Source organism: Pogona vitticeps, chromosome 5, assembly GCF_051106095.1.
Source record: "Pogona vitticeps strain Pit_001003342236 chromosome 5, PviZW2.1, whole genome shotgun sequence".
In the NCBI taxonomy this organism is placed as follows: domain Eukaryota; kingdom Metazoa; phylum Chordata; class Lepidosauria; order Squamata; family Agamidae; genus Pogona; species Pogona vitticeps.
This window is the reverse complement of record NC_135787.1, coordinates 100,512,695-100,522,937: the sequence shown is the minus strand read 5'-3', so window position 1 is coordinate 100,522,937 and position 10,243 is coordinate 100,512,695. Positions and strand designations below refer to the sequence as shown.

Below are 10,243 nucleotides of genomic sequence, written 5' to 3'. Positions count from 1 at the left end.
TCGATTTTTCAACACCAGGTTGTCACAACGCAGTACAACAAAACCTGCCAAAAGCGCGCACGCGGTAAACACTAAATGTATCCAGGAATCGATTAGAGATGGCAGGACAATGAGGACTCAGTTCTCTTACAAACAAGGCTGCAGTAATATGGGAATAAATTCCCTTGACATGACTAAACATGAAACTCACTGATGTCCCGTTAGTGCAATCAATTCCTTGCACGCTGATCGATTTCTGTGTCAAACGACTAGTTTTGCACCGGAACTGCTCTAGAGCTTAGTGGGACTGATGCAAGAGGGCTCGCCACGGGCGCCGGGAGACGCTGGCGGGTTGCAAATCGTCTCCTGTGTGGTGGATTGCAAAAGGGAACTCACTTACATGGAAGGCGGGGCTCTCGCCGGCCAAGAAAACTGCCTTTGCGTTGGGCCCAGGGAGCAGCCCCCGTAAGATCCGAGGGGCAAGGCTGCCGATGGCCGTTCGTGTCACTTTTCAAATTTCGCGGGGTGGTTCAGCTGACATTCGGCCGGAGCCGGACTCCTTCAATAATATCGTGCAGCTGTTGTGCTGTGCGGCTCTCTGGAGAGCAAGCCTGGCCAGAACCCTCCCATACGTTGGCTGTCCTCATGGTGTGTCCCTCTCTCACCCCTCTTCCCCACCCGCCTCTTTTCTCTCCCCCCTAACTCCCCCCCCCGCGTCTTCCCTGAAGTTTGCAAATCTGTTGCTTTGCTCCTCGCCTGATTAACTTTCACATTCCGGGCTCTGGGCCAGGCTCCCCCACTGGCACGTGGAACTGCAACGTGACTGGCTCTTTCTCCCCCCCACCCCAAAATCCGCGTACATACACACACAACGGGAAACGGCTTGCCAAAAATAGCAAACGCGGGGGTCTGATAGGCACGCACATGCCGTTTTTCAGAGAGTGACCTAGGGCTGGAGAAAGAGGAGCCAAACAAAGTGGGGATGAAAATATGATTGTTCCCCTCCCCTTGACGTGAGGAAAGACGCATCCCATGCATCCCAATTCTTCGTCCCCCCTTCCTCCTACAAAAAATACCGCCACACGGGCGTCGACGCCAGGGCAGAGGGGGCTGCTTGCCCCTGAATCCTGCATATATTTTATTATTTAAAAACACACAAAAACAGGCGGACTCTTTTGAGGCTCCGTGTGCACAAATTATGCGAACATTCCAGTATGCAGGGAGCCTTTCTGGCGTAGTGGGGTAGTTAGAGGGGCAGGCTGGGGTTGGGGAGACCTGGGTTCAAATTCCTACTCCGCGGTGGAAGGGAACTGCGAGGTGGCAATGGTTAACCTGTTTTTCAACATCTCACGTTCCTCGAAAACTCCGGGAAGGAGAAGTGATTAGATGGCAGGAATGCCAGCACATTTCTGCAGCAGCACACACACACACCCAATTGCTGCAACACATTAAGGGGAACTGGCTTAGTTCACTTGAGATCTTTGGATAAGTTACCGGCCACAGCAATTGCAAACAAGAGTGCAAAAAGCAACAACAACATCACCCCAACATCAACAGCACATGTAAAGGAAATATTGGCAGACTTGAGGGAACTAGGGATTTGCGGAAATTAACAGAAAAGGGGACGGGGTAGGGGAAGCAACATTGTATAGAAAGGTAGCAACAATTACTTGCTGAAGACCGAGTCTGTTCCATAGCCATGGAATTCTGACTCACTGTTGAGATGGGAAATGGGAACCTGGGAGGGGTAACGGAATGTAGTGTAATCCTAGAAAGGGACATAGCTGGCTGGCTGGCTGCACCCTGAGTGGACAGGCCCAATGCTGACTTTTGCTACAGGTTCTATTGCTTTGTATCTCTCTGTCTTGTCCTCCCCTTCAGAGTTTTGCAACTCTGTCCTCTGCTTGAACCTTAGAGATGTTTTGGACTGAAAACAAGACTTGGCCATACCATAAAGTTATCATGCAAATTTATTGTGTGACCACACTTTGAATACTTCATACAGCTTTTCACTGTGCCTTTTCCAGCTGAACAAGAATGCCTTTTCAGATGGAGCAACTAGAATTTTAGACATCATAACATTTCTTTGCAGGGTAATTGTTGTATTACAAAAGCATACAGTAGAAATGAAGCAGCTCTGCTAGAAGGAAAACATTACATTTGTCTGGGTTTTTTTAAAGGCAACTGAGGGGAGCATTAAGGAGGTACATAGAGTATCTAAGCATAGGGGCCTAATTGTTGTAGCAGTATGGATGTCCTACTCCAAAATTTTAGAATGAGGCACTGCTCCTCCTGGCTGGTCCAAATGCTGACAAAAGCATAAAGAAAATTGTGATTGGGTTCGTTAGACGTCTGGAGCAGTTCCTCCTTTTTGGTGGGAAATAACCACTGAACCTCTTTTGAAAGATCAACAGGTTTATTTGCTTTAGCACTTGGTGATTCCACAACAACTTCTATAGGATCAAAACAGCTAAGATCAGGTAATTGTCCATAATGTGATGATGAAAATCCTGACTGTAAATTAGGAAAGTTTATTGAGGGGCTGGTCCAAACCGCTCTCAGGCTGTAGGCTTCCTCAGTGGAGCACTCCGCAGTGTGCATATCGTGCCGCAACAAGGATGTCTGACCCAGTCTCCCTATTGCGTGGGTTGATTGAAGGTGGGATCCGGTCTGATTACCTTCCTCCAATGACCTTGTCCTCAGGGAAAGACCACAACTGTCCATTCTTGCGTCTTCGTTACCTATCCTTTCTCCTTCTTTAACTCCTGGTCTGGCAACAATCCTCCCACCTTTAAGTTAGGACAGTCCTCCAATAACCCACGTTTTCCAGTATCTGAGCTCATCGTCTTTAGTTTCTCTCCTCCCCTCTCGTTGTCTCTTTTCTCCCTATACTGAAAACCCACCTCCCCTTTTGATCTTTTACATTCTCTTCCCGCACCGACAGAATTAACTCCTCCTCCTTTTTCCCTTTTCCTTCCTCTGCCAAAGAGATTTTGACCTTTCCCTCTTTCCCGTTTGAGTGTTTTCCTTCTCTTTCTTCCACCATCAGTTCTTCCCTTTCTATTACTTCTCTTCCTCTTATCTCTCCCTCTTTCTCCCACGTCTTTATTCAAGGGGATGGCTCACTCTGTTCTTTCTCTCTTTTTCCAATCTCTCCTTCGCACGCATGCCCCCCTCACAAGTGGGCCATCCTCTCTTCCAAGGCAGTTTCCCATGCACCCTGTCGGGGAAAATAATCAGCATTAACATGGGTGCTAGCCTTCTTAAATTGAACATTAAATGCAAACTGTTGCAAACATAAATACCATCTAGTTAACCTTGGATTAGTATCTTTCATTCTATTCAACCATTGTAGAGTGCATGATTTGTAACTAAAGTGAAGGGAGCTCCTAATAAGTACCGTAATACTTCAGTGGCTGTATAGTCCATTTTGCTGCTAATGCTTCCTTCTCTATGGTAGCATATCTTTGTTCTCATGGTGACAATTTTTTACTTAAATACTGTACATGATAGGATATTCTATACCTTCTCAAACTTGGGTCAATAGAGCACCGATGCCTCTGTCTGATGCATCAGTCTGTACTATAAAGGGTATATTGAAGTCGGGCATATCTACTGGGTAGGCTATTTAATATCTCCTTCAACTGATATAACACTTTTGGTTCAATAAATCCCCATCTTATTCTACAAGCTACATCCGTCAGACCAGCCACATGTCTATGGTAGGGAGCGAGGGATAGAGTGGCCGAGGAGAGAGCCGACATGGTGACGCTGATGATTTGATGCCTCTTTCTCCTTCCCGGCCATGCTCTTTGCCTGTCATGATGCGGCTGCTGGAAGGACGCTCCTTCCGACTCCGGACAGGACCTGCTGGAGATCCCTCTGCTGCCCTGGCAGGCCTGGCTGCAGGAGCCCTTGGAGACAAAGTGGGTGAGGCAGCTGTACGAGAGCCGCAAGAGGGGCATGCTAGAGAACGGCCTCCTCCTCGGTTTCTTTGCCAAAGAAAAACTGAATCAAATGAATTAAAAAACAGCTGGCCCTTTATGATTGCCTGATAAATGAGCCAAGTAATGATTGGGATATCTATTACTGGGCAACAGTGAACGTCTACACAGGCACTGCACTATGACAGCCCTTACCAGGGCTACTGAACATGGAAATTCAAAGCAAAGCCTGCTCCAGAAATCTTTGAGAATGAAGTGATGGAGATGCTTAGAGGGTTTACTAAAAACAAGAAGAGAGAGAAGAGACTGCGACAACCAGATCTGGAGTACTGTATCTTGAAACTTCATGAGGACCCTGTTCAGCTGTTTCGAGAAGCCCAATTTTGGATATGCTTTGATGACTATTATCCTAAGTGGCATTTGACTTTCCTTTGCATAGTTTCATACTTACTCCAACTTTATGAATTCTTTCAGGAGTCATCATTATTCTCCATGTTTTGTTTTTCTGAGAACATCTAAGAAACTGTTAATATCAACTTGAATGTTTAGCTTCTCTTCACAAAAAGGGGTGAGGAAGGGATTGTATTCTTGGTTACCCAACAAAGAGTTCTACTGGCTACCCTCTTCTTAGTTAAATCAGTGAGGGGTGCTGCAGTCCCCGTAAAGTTAGGAACAAATTGGCAGGAATAACCTGCTTGTACCAGAAATTGTTGAACTTCTTTCTTGTTCCCAGGTGGTGGCCAATCTGATATTTTCTCTATCTTGTACGGGTTGAATTTTCCCTTGTTCTACTTGGGGTCCCAAGAATTTCACTCCCCTCTTTGCAATCTTACATTTAGAAGGATTCACATTGAGTCCTGCTTTCCTCAGCTCAACCAACACCTTTTCTAAATGTTCCACATGTTCTTCCAACTATTACTGTAAATCAAAATATAATCAATATAAGCCCCTGCAAATGCCCGCACAGGTTCCTAAATTCTATCCATTAATCTCTGAAAGGTAGCAGCTGCTCCATGCAAACCAAACGACAGACTAGTAAATTGAAATACCGTAATCCTCTGGGGGTGACAAAAGCAGTCTTTTCTTTATCAATAGAGCTTGACAGAATTTGCCAATATCCCTTTATCAAATCTATACATGACAAGAACTCGGCCCTCCCAAGTCTTTCTAACAGGTCTTCTACCTTAGGCATAGGGTAAGCGGCTTTCCCAGGGTACACCAGGCCTACTGGGCTTTCCCAGGGTGGTAGGCCCAGGCCTACCAGGGGAGGGCTTCCCTTGGTAGACCCAGTCTACCAGGCTTTCCCAGGCAGCTACCATGTTCTCTAGACTCACAAAAAGAGTATGGCTTAATAAGAAGCTGATGACATATACCAAGATCCAGGTCTATAGAGCCTGTCTCCTGAGTACACTCCTCTACTGCAGTGAGTCCTGGACTCTTTGTGCACGGCAGGAGAGGAAGCTGAACAACTTCCATATGTGTTGCCTCCGACGAATTTTTGGTATCACCTGGCAGGACAAAGTCCCAAACAGAGTAGTCCTAGAATGAGCTGGAATTTTTAGCATATATACATTACTGAAACAGTGGCGTCTACGTTGGCTTGGGCATGTCGTGAGAATGGCTGATGGTTGTGAGCACACAGCTCTCCTAAGAGAATGCTGAGGCTGGAACAGAGAGGTTCCGGGGTCCAGTGTACTCCTATAAAAGCTGCAGTGAGTCCTTTTACAGCCAGGCCATCCCACTGACACCCTTTTCCCAAGTCTGTTCCCAATTAACAATTAACTGAGAAACCAAAGATAAAACTATGAGTCTTAGAGTCTGCCAAGACCAGCAAAACTCAGATAATTAAATGGACTCAGTAGCATACTTGTGGCCTAAAAAGTAAAATAATTAAGCAGGTTATCTGCTCAAGAGACCAAACATAAGTTTTTAAGAATTATTGTTTTATTAGAAAAATAAAGAATTCAGAGATTTTCAGTTTGTTGCAAAGCATAGCATTCAAATACATTTCCATAAACTAAGGTAATTAGGAACATAGCAAATCCCAGCTATAAAAATAAAATAAAAATAAAACAAAATAAAAATAAAAATAAAAATAAAATCCAGAGAATTGGAAAATCAGCAAAATCAGGGAGCTGGACAGGGGACAGATTGGATTTGTCTTCAGTGTGGAAGGGATTGTCACTCTCGAATCGGCCTCCTCAGCCACACTAGACGCTGTTCCAAGTCCTCCATACAGAGCATGTTACCATAGTCTTTCGAGACTGAAGGATGCCTAAGAGCTAATTGTAACACGGCCTTTCTCCATTTTCAGGGGTGGCACTGCACCCAAACCATTAATTGTTTTTTCCAATGAATTTTGTCTTCTGATGATGTGCCAAAAGTAGGATAGCCTCAGTTTTTTCCTGTCAGCTTCCTTCACTGTCCAGCTTTCACACTCGTACATATTAATCGGGAATACAATGTTGTGAATGATCTTGGCCTTGGTCTCTAGCAAGGTTCCTGTTAAGCTGGGTGTGTGCATGCATGACTCCACTTCCCCCCACACAGCTGTCTTCCTTCTCCATGTAGCAATCGTGTTAGGTTCCAGTCGTGACAAAATCCAGTGCACAAGGGGGACAGAGTCATGCACGGACATGGGCAAAGCCGCAAGAAAGAAGCAGAGCCCCACCTACAGGGGCTGAAAATTAGAGATTACATTGGTCTCCAGTGGCACATTCTTATACAGTGGTACCTCCTAGACGACGACCCCACTAAATGAAGAATCCGCATAACAATGACTTTGTGCAATCACTATAGTGATTCGCAAAGCAGTCATTCCAATGGCCGATTTTCACTTGATGACGATTTGGTCCGTGCTTCGCAAACTGTTTGTTCGCAAGATGACTATTTTTACAGCTGATCGGCGGCTCCACAAAATGGCTGCCCTGTGTTTTCCAGACCCATGCTTTGCAGGACAGCCATTTTTACAGCTGATCGGCACTCGCAAAATGGCTTCCCTATGGGCGATCTTTGCTGGACGATGAGATATCTTCCCCATTGGAATGCATTAAACAGGTTTCAATGCATTCCAATGGGGAAATGGTTTTCGCGTGATGATGATTTCGCTAAACAGCGATTTCTATGGGACAGATTATAATTGTCATGCGGGGCACCACTGTACTTGATTATTTTTTCTAATTCTTTCATTTCTGCCCTTCCGAATCTCAGCCTTCTGATTTCTTGGGTGTAATATCCATTTGGATTGATGATTGAACCAACATCTTTTAACAATTTCATTTTCTTCATTGTCAACATTAAAGTTGTGTAGTTGTTCACTAGTTGTGATTTTTGTCTTAATGGTCACCTGCACTTTTGGCACTTCTTTCACTTTCATTAGAAGTCATTTCAAGTTATTGTTACTTGCTATCATAAGATGGTGTCATCTGCCTATCTTCTTTCCTTGATTTTCACCCCTCTTTCTGAATCAGCTTTCCATATGATACATTCCGTGTACAGATTAAAGAAATAAGGGGATAACATTCACCCTTTTCCAACACCTTTGCCTATAGGAAACTGCTCTGTCTCTCCATTTTCTGTTTTTCAGGTTATTTGGCTGTGTTCTGAAGGTTGTTCTTCCTGACGTTTCACCAGTCTCTGTGGCCGGCATCTTCAGAGGACTGGAATAGGAACTCTGTCCATGCTCTGTTGCAGAGCCCAAAAAACCCACAACAACCATCAGATCCCGGCCTTCGAGAATCCATTGTCCCATTCTTCCTTTATCTTTTTCTTTATCTTTTTCAGTAAGAATTGTGAAGGACGAGTGAAGTCATCTGTTGGAAGACTGCCTAACAGGATTTGGGCCATGACTTTCTCCATTGCTGGGATGTGGTGCCAGTGTGTTTGCCTGAGATCACTTTAACCCTTGGGTCAAAAGTAGCTGCCCTCTAGGCCCTATATTTCCTCATAGCCTCAGACTGCCATTTAAATTTGGACAAAATTATGTTATCACAGTCCACTGAAGAAATGATAAGCTCCTAAGATAGAAGGTACAAAAAGGGGTAATGGAGACAATAATTCATTATTTCAATCTTGAATATTTCTGGATTAAAACCAAAGTGAAAAACACACACTTTCAGATTACTGTTGACTGATATTTGAATGTTTGGGGAATCTCTCTCCATGCTTTCTGCTCTTTGCCAAATGTCCAAAAAGTAACTCAATGATAGTTATCACTACCAGTTTGTTTTTCCTCTATGATGTAATAATAGGTTTAGCATAAAAACCCTGTACATAGCATAAGACGCCCCCACGTATAAGATGCCCCCACTTTTCTAACCCAAAATTAAGAAATCTAAGTGGGGCTTAGAAAGTGGAGGGGAAAGCAGAGATCGAAGCCCTGCAGGAACAATTTGATCCCTGCTTTCCACTCCACTTGTTTTTGTACTCTCCTCAGCTTACTTCCATGTATAAGACGACCCTCAATTTTTAGTCTAAAAATTTTAGACAAAAGTATAGTCTTATACACGGAAAAATATGGTACATGCATACCCCACATGCTTTGCCAAAGTCCAAGTCATAGAACTAAACAGATCTCACTCCATATGTATAATTACATATTGAAACTTTACAATCCTGTTAGGCTGTTGTGTTTTACAAATATGGATTACACCATGAAGTATTTAGCATGTTGTTCAAGTCTGAGGTGAACAGTGGCCTTATATGTCTGTGTTCTCACCCTGATCAGCATTGTTAAATTCTTCATTCTCTACCAAATGCATTCACTTGTTATGGGGGAAGAAGGAATAAGCTTCTAAGGTGTTCACATCTAAGAAGAGAAGGGTATTGTAAAATTGGAGGTTTGGACAAGAGAGTGCAGGGAATATGTCTGGACACTGCTTTAATAGTCCTCACAAAATTGCCAGGTAGCTTTCTTGTGTTAGGGAGACTAGTAATTTCTGAAGTCTGGTGCATTCAGGATACTTGAATGCACCAGATATGGGCATAAAATGGGGACAGAAACCATGGCCTGGGCTTATCTGGAGGGACAGACAGGGAGCAAACCATCTAAGCCTAATTTGTTCACATGTGGTGGCTCAGATTGCAAACACCTTTTTCAGGGTAAAAAAAATACAGTAAAAATGAAATCAATAAATAATGTGTGTATGTTACAATGCAAGTACAGTATACATAGCAATAACCCAGTAGCCAGTCCAAATCATCCTTGAAAACATTCGTTTTGCATTACATTACTGAGGGAGGGGGATTGGTGAGGCTGCTTAACCCTCCCTACACTCCCTATTGTAACCCAAAACTCTCCCTCTGTTATGACTGCTAGGTTTCTAGATCTGCAGGAGTATTGTGGGGGTAGAAGCATAAGCACAGAGGAATTGAGTGTTATTTTGCTACCAAGAATGTTTTGCACCAATAAAAGAGCTGTCAAACTTACTATGTGCCTGCAACAGTAGCCCTGGGTTTTGTTTTTATACACCATGAATACAGACAATCAGGAATATAATGGGATATATTTGATGTGAAAGAGGTGTAAAAACAGGGAAGACAACATCATGAATGAAATGTATATATTTCAAGCATATGCTCTCTAAATAATATTTACTTCTTCCTGGGATCTGTATCATTTACTTTGGTGGTATGCAGGCGAGAGACATTGCTTACACTGCTTTGTGCTCAGTGTGGAACTTGAAGTTCAGGCTCTCATGTACTCTGTTTTCAGCTTGGAAAACATTTGGTTGTATGCCACCTGCACCTTTCTTTCCTATAAGACCATCTTTGTGTGGAAGAATTTGCAGTTCCCGCTTCTCTTTTGCTTAGCTGCAATGTGACCACTTTCTCACGTGTTTGAGTTGTTTATTTTAGCTCTGCAAGGCTTTGGAACTCTTTGATTAGTCATCTAGGCAAATCCCTGAATCTCCCTCTCCCTCCCTCCCTCTCTCTCTGTCTTTCTTACTCTCTCTCACACACATACACAGACTGAAAAAAGTTTGGCTAAATTAATTGTGAATAATTTTACAATTTCTATCTATGATTTGGTAGTAAGCAACTGATTAAGCCAAGAAGGGTCTTAATTGAGACTTTGTGTGTGTGCGTGTGTTATGTTTAAGCTTGAACTGTACAGCAGTGGCAAAGACATAAACTTTCTCAATATATGAAACAATTCTATTGTAAAAGAGTTCAGTCTCGGAATCAGCTAGAGGGGAAATGACCCTGCACTTCATTTAAGCTGTACTGTCTTGGACATAGAGCTATGTCTCAGACTATCTACCACAGGGGTCAGGAAACCTTTTTACTTTTTACCCCCCCTCAAAAAAAAAATTATGTAC

The 10,243-nt window shown here is 43.6% G+C and overlaps 1 long non-coding RNA gene across 1 annotated transcript in view; it reads right to left on the bottom strand.

The window, feature by feature from the left end:
• Nucleotides 1-1,573: 1,573 nt before the first annotated feature.
• The window catches only part of LOC140707452 (uncharacterized), a 66,054-nt gene continuing 57,384 nt past the window's right edge, over nucleotides 1,574-10,243 (bottom strand). The window contains exon 5 of the long non-coding RNA XR_012087536.2: nucleotides 1,574-3,199. This is a non-coding gene — a long non-coding RNA (uncharacterized LOC140707452). The remainder of the gene's footprint in view (nucleotides 3,200-10,243) is intronic.